Raw genomic sequence first — 15,503 nt, 5'->3', positions numbered from 1 at the left:
ATGCTAAGAGTTATTCTAAACACCAAGAATTACATTCCAAGGAGAGCCAAAGCTAAAGGAATAATAAAGGCTTTAAAATACAGTGAACTCTGCTCAGCCCTTGGCAGCTCATATACTTAGCACTAATCATTTTCTCTTTTCACAAACGATGTTTTATGATTCTTTATGAAAGCCTTTTTACTGAAAGTTCAGATCATGCGGGACTTTAGACGGTGGAACCGAATAATAAACGTCTGCTGGAGCCCACCAAACGATGCAAAAAGTCTAACATTAAAAAATCCCCCAAATACACATTTCTGAAGAGATGAAAGAAACCTACTATGGAACAACAGCATTCAAAACCAGCACTGAGAAAGAGCAGAAAATGTCTTCTTGAAGAAAATATCTGTTTTGCTTTATTGCATTTAAATTCACCTCACCAAAAATCATCATTGTGATTCAAAATCCCTTTTTCAAGAGTGTCTTGGCTAAGACAGGTGAGCCGTGAAAAGCAGTTGTATGTCCAGATTAAATAGCAGAGTCCAGGGGTGTAGCTAGCAATTTTGGGCCCCGTGAAAGAAAATTACACAGGACCCCCCTTAACATGTTGTTTTGTTTTACTAATATCAATTTAATTCAATTTATTTTTAACAATAATTTCCCTACATAAATGAGCATTATTTTCACTGTTGATATATCAAATTCAATTAAACTATTTCCTTCACATTAGTTTACGTGTTTATTAGTCTCATGTAGCTCTCTCTCCCTGCTTTCTTCTCCTTTGTCATCCTCATCTTGCCATCTTTCCCTGCTCTTTTCTCCATCATCTTATTTTTGCTTTTTTCCCTTTCTTCTCATTTAACATCCTCATCTTTGTCTTGATCCATGCTGTCTTCTCTATTACTATCCTCATCTTGCTCTTTGTCCCTGCTTTTTTCTCCTCCATCATACTGCCTTTCTCCTCTCCCATGTAGCACAAGGGTTGGATTATTACATTTGGACTTTTTGAAAGGAGGAGCAGAGGATTCCCAGTATTTTATTCTACTCTTGATGAAAATACCAGCATGTCGACTAATCTATTTAGTTGCTTTTGATTCAATATGGACATTAATTACTAAGAAAAAATCCAGGCTTCTTAAGGGTCCTGACTACTGGGTAGCCTGGGTAATTTGTAATAACCCCCCACCCCCACTACACCCATGGCTGCATCTCATGTCTCTTAACTTATCTGTCCTCAGTCAAAAGAAGTAGTTTCTGACCTGTCCTCTTCTGCTAAACCAACAGGGGCACCTCCAGTCACCAGTCCATAAAGCTCCTGAGGTTCATGGATGGCAAGACTCCATCACATTTTGGAGGAGACAAGTTCACCTACAGGTAGGAAGTGGACCATCTGGTGGACTGGCGCCATCAGCAAAACCTGGAGCTCAATGCACTGAAGATGGTTGTGGACTTTAGAAAGGGTGCTGCTGCCCACATCCCTGCCCCTGTTACCCTCTGTGACTCCCTAGTGTCCACTGCAAATTCATTGCTTCCTGAGGACCCTGATCCCCCTGGACCTCAAGTGGGAGCTCAAAAAAGCCCAAGTGAGGATGTAGTTCCTGCTACAGCTGAAGAAATACAACCTGCTGAAGACAATGTTGACGTAGGAGCTAACCATCATCATCTTTGGCAGGTTGAATTTCTTCAGCTGCTGCAGGTGGTACATGTTCTCTTGGGCTTTTTTGATGAGCGAGCTGATGTTGAGCTCCCACTTGAGGTCCTGGGTGGTGAGGGTCCCCAGGAGGCAAAGACTCCACCGCAAAAACTGTCACATATCCCATGCCATGCATATGCAGAACAGTCTCTATAACCACACAAAGTGCAGAAGTGTCACTGTGATCTTTGGTGAGCATATAAAAGCAGAGCTGACATGATGACGGGCCTTCCTTGAAGTGTTTCCGTGCGATCTCTGTGTAAAAGAGATTTTGCCTGTGGTTGGAGACACCTGGGAGCACCACAGGGACAAATAAAGACAGAGAATGTGAGGCAGAGGGATAGATAGGTGGAGAAGAGTTAGATTAAATGAACTTTTAATCAGTGTGAAGGGAAAGCGGTAAATAGTGAGCATCAATTTTACAGTGTAGCCTGTGGCTGAGGCAGATAGATACAGAGAGACAGAAAGTGCAACTGAGACAGAGGGGAATAATAACCTCTGCCTCTTCTGTCTCATCCACTTTACCCTTGTACATTAATCAGGCCTGGTGGGGGGGCGGGGGAGGACCGGGGTTCACTTGGAGCCGAGCTGTGGGGGGTTAGAAAAGTGGGCCAGTGATTGGAGGGTCAGCAGTTCAAAGCCCTGTGTAGACGAGGAGAATCAACCAAAGCTGCTCTGTCTCACTGAATAGTTTTGAGGTGCCCAGGAGCAAGGTGCTTAACCTCTGTCTGAGTCAGAGCTGCAGATCTGTGAGGAGATGGAAACCAGGGCTGGATAGGTCGGTGTTACCTTAACACCCCTCCCCCAGCTGCTGCTTTACACCTGTCAGGAATGTAGCAGACACCCTTATAGAGGCTGACATACTCTGTGTGCCTGGAGGAAGCTGCTACACTCATGAAAGGATATTATTAAAACACCAGAGGGCTCTTAGTTAGCATTCCATATAGTCCCTAAGGTTTGGTCCACTGGATCCCACTGTCTGAACCAATGGGTTGAAACCTTTAATTTAGTCAATCACACTATCGGTGAAAAAGTGCTGCAAGATTCATCAAATCACAGTTGCAATTCTGGTGTCAGGCTGTGCAATACATAAAAGCATACAAGGCTGCAATTACATAATTGAATTTTTTGCTGTGTGTAATATTTAGCCTAGTAGCATTTAGCTGAACAAACTTGGTAAAATAAAGCAAAACATTTCTAAGACAGTCTATCTAAATAAGTGTTTAGTCATCTGAATTCAAAGATAGCTATTTAAAAAAAAAAAAAAAAAAAAAAAAAAAAAAAACTTTAACTTAACCTTTAATTCATACATAGGGAGGGTCCCTATGCCGCCATCTTGAGTTTTTACGTGTTTCCATGGTAACATAGAGGGAAAAAGGATAAATAGTTATTGTATTGTATTGTACTGTATTCACATTACAGACACACATTAAAATTCAACTGGTTGCCACAGTTTCCAGCAAAGAAATGCAATCTAGAACCCACTTCTAGATGTTGATATTCAGTTTTAAACACTGCACCTTTAAGTACTTGAAGGTTTACAAAATTGCCCACAAAAAGGCTTTTACATGCACAATATGTAAAATTAAAAAACGGTAACACTATATGACGAGTGCAGACCACCGCTGTTCATCTCAGCTGTTTACTTTTGAATTGAGGACTCTGTTCAATAAAAACAGCACCTCCTAAAGCTATTTACTGAACAGAACACTGAAGTTCTGTTTTAATTCATTTATTTTCCATAATGAGAAGAAATGCACCACTAAAGTGTACTACTGCATGCACAACTGTCCACGTCCCAGAAACTGAGACACTGCCATGCATTGTGATTGACAGGCTCCAGTTTTTTCAGTCAGATAAGCCATCTCTTAGTTTGTAAAATTAAGCTTCAAAATCATGACAAATGAGGCAGTAAAATCTGCTCCAGGGTGGTTTGGGCTTGTCCATTGAATGAGCTGAAGCCACGCCCACTCAAGAGAAATGAGATCCTCTCAAATTAAGAAAAAAAACTGCAATCTGCCTTAGCCTGCCTCTTGACCTTTTGTTGACCTTCTTATGACCTTACAAGGAGAGACAAAGTCTGTTTTCTGGCTCAAATATCTGTTATGCTACTTTAAATGATCCATAGACCACTGTGGCTGATAGACTTGGTAAATTTACCTCACAATGAACAAAAAACATTTGACTGACTGTAACTTTCAATAAAGGCAGTGACATCAGCTAACAACTGACTGTACTGAGATGAACTGCACTGTGATTTTATATTGTAGTGTTAGAGGGGCGGGGTCATTCCCCACTGTAGGCTCGTGACATCATGAGCCCACATGTTGGCCCCGCCCACATGAAACCCAGCCAGGAAAGAGGTGAAAAACTTTCTAACAGTCTCAATCTAAATACAGTCACATGTAGATCTCAGTGTTTTAACATGTTTACAGCAACCATATTCCAACATATCTAGAGTGTTAAGACAAAAACTTTGGATTTCACTTTACAGGGTCTTTAAATCTAAGACGATCATATTTATCCTGAGTGGATGTGGCTTCAGCTCATTCAACAGATACACCCGCACAATCCTGAAGCAGATTTTACTGCTTCTGTGCAGATTTATTTTCACTTTAAAGTGTCTTTAAAAAGAACATTTGAGTGCTTGTGTGAGGGATGGAATTTTTTTTTTTTTACCTACTCCTAAATCTTGTGCCTCCTACCTGTTCTTATTTTGGGTCAGCTCTTTTGTTGGTCTATAATTTTGTTAGAATTAGTGCTTGGCAGCATGGAGCTTATAATTTCCTGCGTCTTTTTGGAAATCAGACCAAATTTGTCTCAATTCCATTTTGATAGTTCAATTTTTTTTGTTTCCTCATCGGTGACCTGTGTTATAGGAGGGGAAACATAACATAACCAAAGTTTGCTTCACTTTGGAAAAAACTATGAGAGATCCTTGGAACATCTGAAAAGTAAATAAATAAATATACTGGACAGTTGTTAAAGGTGTCAAATTACAGAATTCACTTTGACTAAGACATGTCTTGATGCAGTTTTTGTTTTCTTGCTAAATTTAGTGAATTTCATTGTCTTTTGTGTAATGCTGGGCCACCTTTCAGTTAACAGCTTTTAGATCTGTGCAGCCTTTCCATCTGTTTGTCAGTCCTCAGTGCAACTGAGAGCAGCCTTCAGTGCTGGAGAGATATTAGCAAAAATAGTCTTAGATAATAAGAAGAACCGCATTTCCTTGAAAAAAGCACACAGAGCGATTTAAAAACATATTACAAATACTACAGAGGGAAACGGAAGTCAACCTTTTACACAAAGCAACAGTAAATGCTGGTGAGACGCTTTCTGAAACTGAGGATGTGGGCTCTGCCAGCGCAAAACAACAAAAGGAAAACAATTTGTAAGAATTCTCTCTAATTCGTGTGGAAAAATGTCTCAGAGAGCTTGAAGGAAAATGCTTGTGTGGAAAATCGGGCTATTTGCATTCACACATGCAGCTCACTCAGAAAAATTCAGGAAATTTCTATGAGGTTTGTGCGTATGTAAATGAGCTTTCAGGGAGTAATGGAAGAATCAGAGGCTGCCACAGTGAGCCGTTTGATAAAAAGCTGCAGGCTGCAGTTTGTAATAACCAGCACATTTTCAGCCTGTCAGGATGCTAAACTGCTGCTTTCATGGTCACATATTGTTGCAAGGAGATAAGTCAGATAATCTTCAGAGCATTACAACAGGTGCAGTTCGTCACAGCATGATGGCAAAGGGCAATTATTGTTTTTACATATATATATATATTTAAACAACCCAACACACAACTGGTTTGATTGGTTTACTATGAGAAAATAAACCAAACGGTCATCTCTCAGCAAAAGTTCAAACAGGAAGACTAGGTCATATCTCTCCCTTCTTCCATTCTTTCTTCTTTCCCGCTCTGCTGCTCAGCCGATTCACTCTAGATTTTCAGCTAATCAGAGTCTACCACCTCCTGGTTTGGCCATTCATCATGAACCGGTCATATTATAAATTTGTCATTCTCTCATTCACAGTTGTCCTGTCAATCCGGTGTTGATGCTGCAGCCCTCCTCCACCCCAGCCACCTCCACACAGTTGGTACCTTGGTCAAGCTTCTCAGAAGTCTACTCCTCATCTGATCTTGCATGCCTCATAACCACCACCACCAGTTTCTAGACTCCATACTGGGATATCCTCTTCTTGCTGTTTGACCTCATCAAGTCCATGCAATCATCATGATGGAGTCTGATACTAAAGACTTAGCATGTTCTGTTCTATTCAAAATTGTAAAATACATTCTTGATAACTTTTTTTCAGTCTCTCCTGATTGAACTGATAAAGGATGTTGGAGGGATGGTTGCCATTTGAGATATGAATGTTTTTTTAATTACACTCTGGGTCCTAATCCAAAAATGCAGTCCTTTGATATGATCAAGAGGTGTGCCAGAGAGAAGTTGGAAACCACTGGTGTCTAGGGTATAAATGTGTTTTCTGACAAATGCACAAATTTTACACGCAACTCATAAACAGTATTTTGACTTTGAATGCACATCCCTGATATGCAGTGCTTATATGCAGTAAAAGTCTGCTAAGATTTCATCCCACAGCTGAAAAACAAACCCCCGTAAAAATACTCCTCATGAAGAATTCAGCTCACATCTTGGTGTTATCTTCATAGAAGTCGCTCACAAAGATATTGGGACTGTGTTGAGTCATAATTTCATCACCCATGTTTAAAATTCACTGTGCTTTGGGAAATGAGAAGAGACTGTCTTGTGAGTTATTTTATTTTCAGCTGTCTGTATAACAGCGTCGCACTCTATTGAATCGGTTAAGCTCTGTGTCCAACAGTAACTTCACAGCTCCCGCTGCCTTTTCATATTATTTCAAAAGAAGATGCTGGAATGTCACATTTGGCCTGTGGGGGAAGACTATAATGAAACAACATCCAAAGACAAATCCTGACTGTGACGCTGAGGAGCAGATAAAGAGAACACTTCTATAAAAATCTTTTTGTGTTCACTGTTTAGACAGCTCAATGTGTCTCTGATGGAGAGAAGGGTCATGGCAGTACACAGGCAGACTTGTTAGAGCATCCGGTAATGTTGGTGATAGGTACATCTCGCTTAACATCTTATTTTTTTTATGCATAGCATTACAAATGACAAAGACTAAGGCTGGCCACACAAGAGACGATTTTTTATTCTGAAACGATTTTAAAACGGTGAGAGACCAGGGACTTCAGGACAATTTCCAAAGATTTTTCGTCTTTAATCTTTTGGACGCACACACTAGACAACTCAGCCAGACTGTCAGACTGGAGACCACACACCTGCCGACCTGCCTACGACCTCGCATGATCATGTGACTTCAGAAAAAAAAAAAAAAAAAAAAAACATGGATGACTGTCGATACCGTCTTGCTGTCTCTCCACAACAGGCTGTCCTGGCATGCGTTACAGGTGAAGCAGAAATCATAATACCAGAAAAAGTACGTATGACCTGGCTGTGACGCTACCCGGTCTGCTCGCTGTCATTAGTCTGTTGTGGGTACTCCGTCAGCGGCACTACGACCTAGAATTGTAAATATCAAACGTGTTTGATATTTACGATTCGGGATTTTGGAGGCTACGACGCAATTTGAATCAGTAAAACAATCGCGTTGACACCATACAGATGCAGACTACTTGGACGAACAGTCATTTGCAATGAGGCTTCTCTCGGGATACGCCCCTACGATCGTTGGGTGAGGCAAATCTTGCCTCAAATCGGGCTTAAAATCCTATAGTATGTGGCCGGCCTAAGGCACAAGAATTGCCCCAGAGTGAACGAAGAATTCAATCTGCCTATGAAGCTAGTGTTGTCACGATACCCAAGTCACTAAAGTCAAGACAAACACAAGTTATACAGTACCTGCACCTTACCTCCAGCTAGGTATGAGCGAAACTATGATTTTAAAAATTTGATATGATGCTGATACTTTTTGATGCAATTGTACCCAAACTTTTGAAGAAAGAATAAACCTTTAAAAGGAAAACATTTCAGGCATATGTCAGACATATCAGATATCTAATCCCTCCAGCGAGTTTTGGGTCTACCCCAGAGTCTCCTTCCAGCGGGATGTGACCGAAAATCTCCACAGGGAGGCGACCAGGAAGCATCCTTATCAGATGCCTGAGCAATCTCAACTGGCTCCTTTTGACACAAAGGAACAGCGGCTCTACTTTGAGATCCTTCCGGATTTCGGAGCCCAGCCACCCTCCTGAGGAATTTCATTTTGATTGCTTGAACCTGCGATCTTATTCTTTTGGTCATTACCCAGAGTTCATGGTCATCGGTAAGGGCTGGGACCAAGATGGGCCAGTAACTTGAGAGTTAAGCTCCCTCTTCACCATGATGGTGCGGTAAGACGTCTGCAATACCACAGATGCTGCACCAATCCTCCTGTCTATCCCGTGGTCCCTTAAACCCTCACTCTAAACAGGACCCTGAAGTGCTTGAACTCCTTCTCTTGGGGCAAAGACCCTCAAAGGTTCTCTCCGTCACAAAAACTTTGAATTAATACATTTCTAGATGAATGGGATTCAGTTTTGGAGGTCATAAGTGAAATATATAGATCATTGGGCCCCACGTTCATCTTGTGCTTTCCAGACATTCTTGTGAACGGGATATCTTTGCATAACCTGACACGCCAGATGGATTTGTTTCACACATCCATTTGGACAAGCTCCCATAGACGGTGTTTGGGAAATGGCAGAACCCTTGAAAAAAACTCAGAGGGTGATTGGATGAATGTTCTGTCCGTCACATCTTTACGGGCCAATCAGAGTTACAAAACACGTGACGATTAGTCTCTTGCCAAATCCGGTCTGGAGATCGTTTCCGTTTTGTCAAGTTCTAATAAAACTTGTGCTATTGCAGCTTCCATGCTACTCTCTTCTGCCATAATTGCACCGGCCTCCTGTCACTGCTTGTTTACGTCACGACTCCTCCACGCCTGGAAGTACTGCTTCTTACTCCTGATTGGTCCTGTCACTTTCTAACCGGGCCAAACAGTTTAGATAGGAGCTTTGCAAGATAGATCTGCCAGTGAGAAACAGGGAAATGGGGGAATCTATCTGCTTTGCAACGTTAATCTTTGCAATGTCTTAACCCTTAAAGCTCACAGCTATGTTTTTACTATCATGTCTTGTCTGGACCTTTTTTTCTTAAAAAGCTTGTAAAACATCAACCCTATGATGCACAGTCAAGTTCTATACATCTTTTATTTCAGGAAAACCTGGGCTTTAAGAATATATCTACTACAGTAACACTTGCATTTTGAAACAGTTATAGGGCTCTAAAGACAAAAGGGAAAACTAATCGGAATTTGAAACTCAAAGATTTTTTATTGATAACACACAGTGAACATTAGTGACTAAGCATTTTCTTTGCACAAACTTGTTCTCCCATCTCCTGGGGACAAAACAGTGAAAAAATAAGTATTTTGTGACCAACGGTTTTCAAGATATACAAGAAAAGTCCATGTGCGTTTTAGCAGTTAGATTCATTTGTGCCATTCCTTTAAGTAAGTAGAAACGCAACATCTTGCCATTGGAGTACAGCCCCTCCCACAATGCATTGCATATAAACATTGCCCTTAACAAATGTGGTGCTACCCACCAAAAAAAGCCACAGTACATGATCAAAAATGGATTAAAAATGAACAAAAAGACGCTTATAATCGGATCTAACGCCATGGATTTGATCTGCAAAGACCCCAAAAAGTCATTGAAGTTCCGGGCTCACTAGAACGGCGTCCTTAAGGGCTATGGAGACACCAAGGGTAGCAAACGTACCTCAAAATGGTCAACTTTCAGAGGAGTAAGTGCCTATGGCTTATGGTTCAAAAGTTATTAATGGTTTTCTAAACTGTTTCACTTCTTGTTGTATACGACACTGTCCTCAGAGACCCCGGGAAGTCAGCCAAGTTCTGGGCTCACTAGAATATTTTTCTATAAGAGCTACAAATGCATAAAGAACATATTAAGAAAGGCACAACACAGAGCTTTCACAGGAAAAATATAAGTTAGTGCCTACCACTTATGGTTCAAAAGTTACCCAGCAATTTATAAAGTGGTGTTTCTGTGGCACAGATCTATACAGCGTAAGGGTTAATGGATTTTCTTCAAACATTGCTCAACCATCCACTATGGCTCTGGAAAAAAGATGAGGATTTGAAGGTCAACAGTCAAGGTCACTGAAAATAATCTTCAACTCTTGCATCTGACTACAGTATCTCAGGATTGCATGCAGGGATTTTTTTCCAACTTTACATAAGTGTCTACTTTGGTTCAAGGACAAGCTGTTTGGCAACTCAAGACCACTGGGCCTCATGGCCAGCCTTTGCATATTACTTTTCTAACAGAGTAAACACTAAACTGATCAGTGTCTGACCTTCTAGAGGTACATAGCCACCAGTTTTATCTTGCAACCAGAAAGAAACTTAGGGCACTAGCGTGCAAACAAGATGACCTCATGGTTTAAGCACAGCAAGTTGAAATGGAAATCGAACAGTGGAAAAACACTATTTTGTTGAAGACTTTAGAGCTGAACTACAAGATGCTGGCTCAATGAATCACTGGCTGGTTGGCTTCTTGTTATCACAGCTCATCTTTCTCCCTTCCGCCTTTCACTGAAGTCTGCAAACATGGAAAATTTCCATCAACACACACCAACACAGAGAGGCAATCATCCTCCAGCACCTTATCCATTACCCTCCATGTTTGCCTATTCACCTGTAGTACCCACACATCCATCACAGACCCAGCGTAAACACGCGCACACTCCGGGCCCATTTTTCAGCCACACCTCCACCCACCCCTCTACTTTCCTCACCTAATGTTCTCACACTCCTCCCCCGCTGATAGCATCTATGTCTCCTGCAGAGGAAAATGTCTTCCTCCGCCGCTTCCTTATCACAGGAACAATGCGGCGGGGTGCAGTGACACAGTCGCCCTTATCAGCAGTAGAATACACAAAAGGCGGCACAATGCCACACATCGGCGCTCAAACTCGTAATACGCCTCATTCGGTGCCTTGAATCAAAAGACTTGCACATCGCTGCCTCAATGAGACGCATTGATGATTGTATCCACCTTGGGATTTTATTTGTGTGTCTCCTGCCTTTATATGTGCCCGCCACAAAACAAGGCGCTTAACCCTCAGCAGTAAACTATAAAACCAACACAACTTTGACATGGGGGTCATTGGTTAAAGCGCTTGATCCAAGGTAATGCTGATTTGAGTGGATTGAATGGTGGCACTGTGAGGCCCTGCGCCAACTAGCAGAGTTTCCTACTGAAGCCTTCAATGTCAAACAGTGCTCAACAGCTGTGAAGAAGGCCGTGGAAAAAAAAATGAAGGAAATATGTGTAGAAAAGAGTGGATCATGATGTTTGTTTACAATAACCTCTTCATAGAGAACACTGCTTCCACACTGAAGTTGATTCAGCTGAGAAACCAGGGGAGAAATCTGCATAACTATTTATACTGCAGTCCCCATGAGTGACAATGTAGAGTAGAGAGGAAGGGCTCAACCAGCTGTGGATTCTGAAAAGGAATGAGTTGGCAAGGTTCACATGGTTTGCTATTAAGACTTTGGCCCCAATAAGCAGAAACTGTTTGAGTTAACACATACATTGTCAACTGCTGTTGTTCACAGCAGATCAGAGGCCTATTTCATAAAGCAGGTGAGTCTGAGGAGAACGAGCTGGAGTACAGACAGGTCATCATGGACTTTGTTAGCTAGTGAGAGATCAACCACTAAGACATCAACACCAGCAAAACCAAGGAGGTAGGGATTGAGGGTTTGCACATGGAAACATACAGATACCTGGGGGTTCACCTGAATTATAAACTGGACTGTCAACAATCGCAGGCATCCTCTACAAAAAAGGCCAAAATCATCTGTGCCTGCTGAGGAAAATGAGGTCCAGGGCCCTGCTGCAGACTTTCCATGACATTGTGGTGGCATCTGCTCCTTTTATGAAGTGGTCTGCTGGGGAGGAGGGACTTATAAACTGGTCAGGAGGGCCAGTTCTGCCCTAGAATGCCCCCTGGACTCTGTGGAGGAAGTGGGTGAGAGGAGGATGTCCACCCTTTGCAGGGCACTTTTTTAAAATGTTATTGACATTATTAAAATTATTACAAAGAAAACACAGAGAATAAATATTCATCCACCCAATTCAGAGTATGCACATCAAATGTAGAACATTTAAAACAGAGGGATTTTTCTTTTCAAACCGTTTTTTTTTTTTCTTCAAAAAGTTCAAGCAGATCAAAACAAACAATTCGTCTTACAACGAAATAAAAATAAAAACATCTTCAACTCAAAATCGGACCAAACAGCAACTCATTATTCTTCAGAGCACAGCACTTTTTGGGGACACCCATCATTTTTAGTCTGACCCTTATCATGCAAACAAAAGTGATCTTTGCATCAACATCCAAAGTGCTTTCAATAAGGTTTTGTCTGCTAGGACCACTTTGGCAAGAAACAGACTGGTTTACCAGTCTATTAATTGTCTTTATTGGCAGTTATTAATTTTCTGTCATTGACTTTTTAGATACTTGGCAGTGAGGCTGTTCTGGGACCCCACAGTGTGCTTTCCTGCTTTTTCAAGGAAAACCTGAGGCAGGGAGGGAAGCAGCAATAACCCTAGAGCACAGCAGGCAGCGATGACAACAGAATGACATTGATTAAGTCAAATAAAGCATAGAGGAGGAGCTGGGGTGGAGGATGGTTGCAAAAGCAGCATGCAGAGGGAACAGCAAAGTTTAGCCAGGCTAGAGCTGTTTAAAAATGGCAGCATGAGTGCAATTAGCCAGTGGTGCGCTTGGAGCGAATCAGCTGGCCGTCAGCTGATGAGGGCTTGCGTGAGATCAGCTGATCTCAAGTATATGGCCACCAAAGACATGCTTGTTAGGTTAACTGGGGACTCTAAACTGGCCGTCAGTGTGAGTGTGAGTGTGCCCGGTTGTGTATCTCTATATGTCAGCCCTGTGATTGTCCGGCCCATGGTGTACCCCACCTCTCGCCTAATGACAGCTGGGATAGGCTCCAGCCCCCCTGTGACCCCCAATGGGATAGGCAATATAGTAAATGGATGGATGGATGTGCTGACATGTACCTTTTTAGAAAAAGGTTTTGGAGGTAAAATTAGTTATCTTAGCATTATAAAATAAGTTGTGTTTTTTTTTTTTTTTTGTGGTCTTGACTGTTTACTGACCAAGAAATTTGATGACCAGACAACTTGTAATTATTGTTTTGTTTTATTTCTCTTTCATTTGCACATTTAAACTAGGCACTGACTGAATTCCCCTGTTTATTGACCTAGCACAGTTGTGCAGTGATAGAGCTGGTGTTTCCTGCTGATTCTAGGGTTAACCAGTCCATTTAGCCCTGCATTAAACCTGATCCACCCCCAGACCCTCTCCATCTGCAGAACAGGTGTATGTGTGCGTTTGAGTCTGTTCAGCAACGTCTGGGGAGGAAGCTCGCTAAAAAGATCAATTTCCCCTGTTCTGTCAGGGAGCATTTAAGGTGAAACTTGCTCTTCCCGGTGTTCGCTGATCTCGTTTTCCCCAGAGGGAGCGGTTAGAGATGAGCCGCTAAAATCCCCGTCGATACGTCTTGCTCCAAACAGTCGGCGTGAAAACTTGAGGGAGAGGATGAGATGCTGTGAGTGCGACTGGAGGTGCAGAGCTTAAAAAACCATAAACCTACACACATTCATCTTTACATGGCGTAATAGAAAAGAAACCGTGCAAGCTACAGCCAAAACCGTCTTTGGCCTCTGACCACACAAACAAACATGAACACATCCATCCTGTGGGAGGCTGCAGTCCATTTATGAAGTAATAAAAACAAGGCTGCCCAGCAGTCAATTTATGCACACAGCCCTGTATCGACGGGAATAAACACCAGCCAATGAAACTGCTGAGCTCCAACCAAACACTTCAGATCTGCCTCTGCCTGGGTCTCTGTTTGTGTGATTGTTTGAGCGTCTAACCTCAGCCTGCTGCTGCAGCGGTTTCACTGTGCAATTACTGGCTAAGATGCTTCTTTGGCCTGAGCTGAGAAAAGTCCTGTGATGGTGAAGCTCTCTCCTAAGGTGGAAAGGTGCAGCCTATCAGAGGGTGCATTGTCTGGGTGTTAGTGTATGTGTGTGGGCAGACAAAATTGATGTTACTGGAGGGAATAGCAATTTCTCTCCTCTCTGTCGACTTGGGATTGAGCCAGCTGTGATTGGTTTTTGCTGCACATCCCTTTATCATAATAACAACTTGATTCTGCCATCTCAAACGCACACATCTTGACTTGCGCTGCATCATAAACTCGTGTTTTATCACTTTCTAAATATTGACACACAGACACATGCTGGCTGCAATATTTATCTTATCATCCTTTTCTTTGGTCTAGATCCATCTTCATTAAAAAAAAAAAAATAATAATAAGTTTTGAAAACCAACCCTAAAGTAGCAGAAGAGCTCTGAGGCAGAGCCACACACTGGAGGCTGGAGATGTGAACATCCTTACAAATTAACTTAACTTGGTGCAGGCAGAAGTTATCATAGTAAACAAAACTAAAACATAGCAATTATATGAGCTAAAACCACAATTAAAAAAAAAAAAAAGGCTTTAGAAAAAAACTTAAAACTAAAACTGTTTTGGTTGATTGAAAAACTAAAGGTAAAGACAAAATATTCTTAGTTTTAGTCTGTGAAAGTGTGTCTATGACGTGATCGGCATATCAGCTCAGGGGTGCTGATTTACACTTTAATTGAGTTTTTAATAGCAGAAGTGAGAAATTAACTTTTGTTATTTATTTATTAATTTTTTTGGACTTTTAAGGGGATCACATCAGACACTGAAAAAAAAATAATAACAGTAATGAAATTATAATAATAACATTGACGACAACAACGATATTAACAACAATGATATTAACAACAACAACAATATTAACAACAACAACGATATAAACAAAAACAATATTAACAACAACAACAATATAAACAATAACAGCAATATTAACAACAACACTATTAACTACAACAATGACATAAACAACAAGACGGATACTAACTACAACAACGATATTAAAAACAACAATGATAATAACAACAACAACAACGATATTAACAACAACAATGATATTTAAAGCAGCAACAACAATATTAACAACAACAATGATATTAACATCAACAACAACACTATTAACTAAAACAATGACATAAAAACAACATTGATATTAACAACAACATTGATATTAACAACAACGATAATTACAGCATTTACAATGATATTAATAACAGCAATATAACAACAACATAAATGATATCAACAACAATATTAACAACATGAACAATGATATTAACAATATAACAACAACAACGATGATATTAACAACAACAATGACAGCATTAACAACAACAACAACAACAACAACAACAAGGATATTAACAACAACAAAGATATTAATAACAACAAAAACATTTATATAAACAACAAGAACAACGATGATATTAACAACAATATGAAGAAAATTTGGGTTGGTTGTCACACAGGTTTTTTGTCACACTCATATTGTCTCACCCCCAGAGGGCACCTTCTCCCAAAATTTGGTATGGATATTTTCAGAATTAGGACCAAAGCCCACCTTCTTAGTCTTCTCTGGAGTAGCACAGCTGCACTTGAGGTGAAAAGCCTTTTTTGCTGTGTTAAAAATCTTCAGCAACTTAGTATTTTTCCTCTTGGCTTTTTTGCATAACAGGTTTTTCACAAAACA

This window comes from Cheilinus undulatus, linkage group 2, assembly GCF_018320785.1.
Source record: "Cheilinus undulatus linkage group 2, ASM1832078v1, whole genome shotgun sequence".
NCBI classification, from domain to species: domain Eukaryota; kingdom Metazoa; phylum Chordata; class Actinopteri; order Labriformes; family Labridae; genus Cheilinus; species Cheilinus undulatus.
Note: the sequence above shows the minus strand (reverse complement) of the source record.